This window comes from Nyctereutes procyonoides, unplaced genomic scaffold, assembly GCF_905146905.1.
Source record: "Nyctereutes procyonoides isolate TBG_1078 unplaced genomic scaffold, NYPRO_anot_genome, whole genome shotgun sequence".
Lineage (NCBI taxonomy): Eukaryota > Metazoa > Chordata > Mammalia > Carnivora > Canidae > Nyctereutes > Nyctereutes procyonoides.
This window is the reverse complement of record NW_026575121.1, coordinates 4,828,695-4,835,807: the sequence shown is the minus strand read 5'-3', so window position 1 is coordinate 4,835,807 and position 7,113 is coordinate 4,828,695.

Sequence of the window (7,113 nt, the reverse complement as noted above, 5' to 3'; positions counted from 1 at the left end):
TCAGTCCACTGCAACTTTGGGTTTCAACCCCCTAGATGCTAACCTTGGAAGATTAGGGGGATAGTCTATGGCCAGTTGCTTCCAGTCCACATGGTGCTCTAGAGAGAGCTGTGCTTGCCCAGGAGGTGCCCACACAGTGTGGACAACGCTAGCTGCCGTTCCCACTGTGCTTGCCATGAGGCCAGTGCTGCTCTTCACGCTTTGCCCTTATAACTCATTTTGAGCAAGGAAAGGGTTAAGGTATAGGCAGGGAGCGATGGGGGCCCCTGACCAGGCCCTAAAACTATTCCTGGTAGGCAGAAGCTGCTTAGATAGAGTGAAGGAGATAGGACTAGACCAGACCACTCGGCCTTGTGTGCTGGGCCCTGTGCATTTCTTTGGCGTCTACACTGTAATCACGGAAAATGGGCAAACCTCAAAGAAGTAAGTCATTAAGGCCATTGCCACTAGTCCCTGCTCAAACCCAGATGGCATAAGACTCCCAAGGCCACAGCTTCCTGGTCAAGTTCTCCATGAAAGGCCAGTCCTGAAAACTCTCTGTGGCAGCCCACTGGGGACCCCTCTCACACCAGAGAGCTTTTCCTTTCCTTGCCGCTCCCACCTTCACTTAGTAGATGTTCACTGCCCCCCCCCCCCGGTTGTGTCTGTGAGACCTGCTCTCCGACTCAGGAGACAAGAACCCTGCCATCCTGCCCCAGGTTCATGTCCACAAGCTCGCGTGGCAGGCACTGCTATGATGCCCGTCTGCAGATGAGGAAACTGAGACACGAGCATCAAATAAGTTGCACGAGGCCACAGAACTAGTAAGTATGGGAGCCAGCTTTGAAATCCAAGGGGCCTGGACCCAGAGCCCCCCACCCCCACCCCTGCCCCCCATCCCCACAAGGCTGAAAACAGCTCTGGGAGCCCTGCCGTTAAGGTGATAAAGACACCGTGGACTTGGCGGGGAACCACCCAGGGCACAGTACTGACACGGGAGAGCTAGGTTCTTGTCTCCTGGAGTCGAAGGATGAATCTCAGGGACAATGGAGAATGAGTAAAGCCATAGGAATTTAGTAAGCAAAGATGCAGAGAAAGCTCTGAGAAGTGAGAGGAGGCCCGACAGGGTTGCCACTGAGGGCTTTTCGGCTGGCCTTTTATTGAGAACCTAGCCAGGGAACCCAAAGCCTTGAGATCCTCGTGCCATCTTGGTTTGAGCAGGACTATTGATATCATCTTATTATTTTTTAATATATCCTTAATGACTTATTTCTTCAAGGTCTGATGAGTTTCTATGATTACTTGGTAACCATTAAAGGAAGATACTCCCTAACATTTTGGAGCTAGGGAGCCAGGTTTATTATTATTATTATTAATTATTATTATTAATTATTTTCACTGTCTTATCTTCTTATCTCTGTTTCCTTAGGGTCTAATTATTATTATTAATTATTATTATTATTTATTATTATTATTAATTATTTTCACTGTCTTATCTCTGTTTCCTTAGGACCCTGACTCTGGGTCCTTTTGGTGTCTTTGGGATTTATGGGAGCCTGACTCTGGGCCTCTCCCTTGTCTTCCCCACCTAGCCCTGTCTCAGAACGCGCTCTGTAATGACTGGAAAGACAGGAAAAACCAACACTTCCTTTTCAAAAGGTGACATGTTGCCTTTTTGGGAAAATGACATATATAAAGCAGAATCTGATCAACCATCTTCCTAAAGGGTGATTTTCTAGACAATGATAAAGACCGACTAAGTGCTTTTCTTCCCCTGGGGACACCGAGGTGAGCTGAAACACTTGATTTTGGTCGCCTGCTGGGCCTGCTGCTTTGCGTGAGGCTCGTGATGTGTGGAACTCAAAGCGATGCTGCCATCTGCCGTAGAAGTGGAGGATTTCCCCCTCTGTTTCCTAAACAATTTAACAGTTGTAGAAATAAAGGAGAGAGAGGAAAAAAAAAAAAGGAGAGAGAGATTTCAGTCTCAATCATCTCCCCATGTGCTAAGTTGGTGCTTCGTTGTGATCATGGCCAAAGACATAATTTTGGTTCACCTCCCATGAGAGCATATTTCAAGGTCTTTTTTTAAATAAAGATTTTATTTATTTATTCACCAGAGACACACAGAGAGAGGCCGAGACACAGGCAGAGGGAGAAGCAGGGTCCCTGCGGGGAGGCCGATGTGGGACTCGATCCCAGGACCCCAGAGATCATGACCTGAGCCAGAGATAGATGGTCAACCATTGAGCCACCCAAGTGCCCATATTTCAAGGTCTTTTTTTTTTAATTTTTTAAAATTTATTTATTTATGATAGTCACACAGAGAGAGAGAGGCAGAGACACAGGCAGAGGTAGAAGCAGGCTCCATGCACTGGGAGCCCGATATGGGATTCGATCCTGGGTCTCCAGGATCACGCCCTGAGCCAAAGGCAGGCGCCAAACCGCTGCGCCACCCAGGGATCCCTATTTCAAGGTCTTAATTGCAGTGTTGATGCTTAACCAACAGACCACTGACTTCCTTCAACCGCCACCACCACCACAGACATCCGGGCATGGTGATCTCTCACCTGGCCCTGGAGCCACTTCCAGCTAATCACCTGCCACTGTTTCCTTCCCTACACACTTTCTTCTCCAGGTGATCACCTTCAAGGAGGGCAGAGCACATACTCCCCTTCGTGCAACCCCCGGTGGTCCCCCAGGGTCAAATGCAGACTCTTAGCATGGCCTGGGCAGCCCCACCTCATCTAGCTCCTGCCTGCTCTGACCTCGGGGTTCCTCCAACCACGACCTTCTGTCTTTTTTTTTTTTGCACAAGAAAGGCTCCTTTGCCCCCCTTGGATCTTTTGTATTTGCCATTATTTCTGCCAAAAGGTTGCTCTGGACCCCAGTCTCTGCAGTCTGTCTCCTCTGTGTTACTTAAAACTTAGAATCAATGTCACCTCCCCAGGACACTTTCTGGCCACTTATTTTAAGATATAAAGCCTCAGTCTCTACTACATAACAGATAAGTGGTAAATATTAATTTCCTTCTGTTTACCAGACAGCACAGGCTCTGATGCTGTTGATCAGAAACAAAGCCACGAGCACGGAGAATTATTGTGTGGAGCCCTCACCTGCCCCCGGCTCTGATGTTGGCACAGGATTGGGAGAGCACATTACCAATTAGAAGAAGTTCATTCAGCTGAGAAGGCCGAGGGACGAGCTATTAGCGGGTGAGTTGGGCTTGTACCCCCTCCGCCCCCCCCCCCCGGCACACACATGGTGGTCCTTACCGTTACCCACACCCCGGGTCCCACACAGCTACCATAATCCACGTTCATAAAAAGAGACACCTCCGGATCTCCTCTGGTTTCTCCTCTCAGGCTAAAAGTCAGAGACGGATCTCAGGCATAAAAGCCACAGAAAAATGGCACTTTGGATTGTGAATCACCTTCCTGCTGTCTTCATTAGAGAAAGTCCTTAACCATGTATGGGGTGTCTGATAAAAGACAACATTTGAGCGGCATTTTACAGGCTGCAAATGCTTTCACATACAGGGTCTCGATTATAACCCATCACGACCTCTACAGGTGAGGTTGGCTACTGGCCCACAGATCTAGCAAGCAACCAAACCCAAGTTGCATGCCCAAGGCATTGAAAGTATTTCTTTTTCATAAATCTGGGTCCGGGAAAGAAGGTTCTCCCAAGTGGAAATTTGTTGGAGAAAATATTGTATAGAATGAGAGTGTCCACTCTGAGGGTTTGGAGCGTGATCACTAATTCACCTCCGGCAGGTACTAAAACACACCTGTTTCCCAGGGCGAGACTGGTGCACTGACCTACATTTACAAACCAGTGATCACAGGCTACTTATTGATCATTTCTGTAGTAACAAATCTTTCCAGTGACTTGCTGGCTTGAACTCTAGGTTGAGAAAAATGATATATTTTTAAGCATCGTCTTACGAGGACCCGGATGTACAAAAAATAGACATCCAACACTTTTCAATGTTAGCCGATTCAGGCTTTGGCAACAAAAGAGGGTTGGTTGGGAAGTGACTCTCTGAGTTCACCCCGGCCACCAAGAGCAGCCCCCTGGATTGATGACTGGCCAAGACGGTGACGTGTATCCTGGAAGATGGCCAGGAAGTGGTCAAAATGTCACGTTAGCTCACAGAAAGCCAGTAGTAGTTCACATGTGCTTTGAGAGTAGAAACCACAAGCACTGGTTTTCTCTGAGCTTTTGTATCAGAGGAGAGTAGGTGTTCAAAGTCCTAGCTCTGTAGCACTTGTGCTAATATTATCTTATTTGATCCTCAAACCAACCCTGCAAGGTGGATGTGCTACCTCGCCTTCCAGATAAAGAAGGATGTGGAGAGATTAAAGGCTCTGGTCAACATGACACAACCTGAAAGCATCTGAGCCAGCAGCCTTCAAATGTGGGTTTCCTGACTTAATCCTCTGCTTCGCATTTTCATCATGCTCATGGGCCAATCACCTTCTCATTCCCAAGACAAGTTATGAGAGTTTGCAAAGCAAACTCTTAGGGAAAAAAAACATGGTTGTAGTGCAGACGTGATTTTCAAAATGATACATCCTCTAGACAGGAGAGCTTAGAAAAGAGATTTTTTTAAAAAAATATTTTATTTATTTATTCATAGAGAGAGAGAGGCAGAGACACAGGCAGAGGGAGAAGTGGGCTCCATGCAGGGAGCCGGACGTGGGACTTGATCCCGGGTCTCCAGCATCATGCTCTGGGCTGAAGGCGGCGCTAAACCACTGCACCACCAGGGCTGCCTGAAAAGAGATTTTTCCAATCTCACTATATGGAGATATTCACCATTAAATAAACATGGTAAATCTCATTCTGGTCTAGTTTTTCCATTTGGGCAGTTAACATACTGTTAAAATAAAATTATAATCATGGCTTTTAAGAAAACATACACAGGCAACCATGGCAGATCCTCCTAAGGGACAGACTAAGATGAAAGCAATGACATGACTATTGAACGTGGTAACAAAGGCCCACGTTAGTGACCTGGACAGTTTGAGTGGAATAGTTGAAATAGAAACTCTGTTGGATTAAGCAAAAAAGAAAAAGAAGAGGTGTAGGAAATAAAGACAAAAATTAAAGATTCTTCTTTGAAAAAAGCTGCAAAAAGAACATAGAGGGAACAATGGAGGGACGCTCAGGTGACGCAGTGGTTGAGCATCTGCCTTCAGCTCAGGGCGTGACCCCGGGATCGAGTCCCGCATCACCCTGCTTCTCCCTCTGCCTATATGCCTGCCTCTGTCTCTCATAAATAAATAAAAATCTTTTAAATAATAATAAAAAAGAAGTGACGGTGGAGATGAATGTGAAGTCAAAGAATTTCTTTACCTCTGCTTATTCGTTTATTTTTTATTTTATTTATTTTATTTTTTTTTATTTATGATAGTCATACAGAGAGAGAGAGAGAGGCAGAGACACAGGCAGAGGGAGAAGCAGGCTCCATGCAGGGAGCCCGACATGGGATTCGATTCCGGGTCTCCAGGATCGCGCCCTAGGCCAAAGGTAGGTACCAAACCGCTGCGCCACCCAGGGATCCCCTCATTTATTTTTTAATATAAGGGATACTGGATGATAGTGAATGACCGACAGTGGAATAGCTTCTGCCATCTGTATGACGAACCTGTCCCCTCCCACTGATCTACTTGACCATGGGCATCGGGACCGCCTACGTTACAGGAAAGGCCGCGTTATGCTGCAGTAACAGGCACTACTAGCAAATCTCTGTAACCGAACAAAATAGAAGTTCGCTTTGAATCACGCCAAGTCCACGGCAGATGCCATTCTTAGGAGTAGGTCTCCTTCCAACAATGTCTCAGGGTTTTGGGCTTTTTCCCTCGTGTAGCCCTTTGCTTCTAGATGGTCAGAGAGGATTGAGAGAGGGGAAAGGCAAGCAGGATGTATAGGGCCAGACTGGAAGTAGCGTGCAGCACCCCCACTTGTATTCGATCCCGCATTGGCTCACCCAGCGGCAAGTGGGCTAGAGCATGTAGCTTCACCGTGTGCCCAAGAGGAGGGGAGCCTGATGTTGGTGGGTGGGCCACAGGCTGTAGACACACCTCTCTTCTTGGCTTCTGTACAGCCCCATGGCTGATGATGGAGGCCGTCGTCTATCAACTCGCTTTAATAAAGATTATCTCCCGGCTGCTCATAAGCCATTTCCTGTTGGATATGGACAGAGAATCTGTCCCCCAGGGCCTTCCACCTTCAGTGGTACGGCGATGCGCTTCTTTTTTTTATTTTTTATTTTTATTTTTTTTAATTTTAATTTTATTTTTATTTATTTATTTTTATTTTTATTTTTATTTTTTTTATGGCAATGCGCTTCTATTTGACACCCGTGGAATCCATAATAAGCAGAGCACAGGGGAAAGATCTACAGTGAAGCCCTTCGCCAAGGGCGTCTCTATGTGTCTGCCAATAGTACTTGGTCAATATGTACCCTACTGGATGGCTTCGTTATTTTGCTTTTAATGTTGAAATTTGCTAAAGTGGTTGGGACTGAGGATGAGATCAATGTAATATGGGTAGGAGGGGATGCCTGGGTGGCTCAGCAGTTGAGTGTCTGAGCTGGGATCAGGGCATGATCCCGGGGTCCTGGGATCAGGTCCCGGATCAGGCTCCCTGCATGGAGCCTGCTTCTCCCTCTGCCTGTGTCTCTGCCTCTCTCTCTGTGTCTCTCATGAATAAATAAAAATCTAAAAAATAATAATAATACGGGTAGGGAAGTGGCAAAAGGGGATGCTCCTCAAATGAGCAATTAGAAGCTTTTCTACCTGTGCCTGGGGTGGTGGCCGGAGAACTGTGTGAGTGGAAAGCTAGTATGCAGGCAGGCCCCTGACCCTGGCCACCAGGTATGGAGATCTAATACCTCCATGCAGCACCCTCTGCACCCCGGGTTCCTCTTCTTGCTGAAAGAACCTTGCAGTCTCGCAGGGAGGAACTGGGACTTCAGGCCTGCCACCAGGTCTCGGGGAGTTCAACCTCAGCCAAACACGGCATATAGGGATCCTCCAGCACAAGCCTTCTCAGGTCACCTCCAAAAGGGAGTGAAGTAGAGAATCACATCGTCTCATTTGTCAACATCCTTCCCAAGCATGCTTCCGT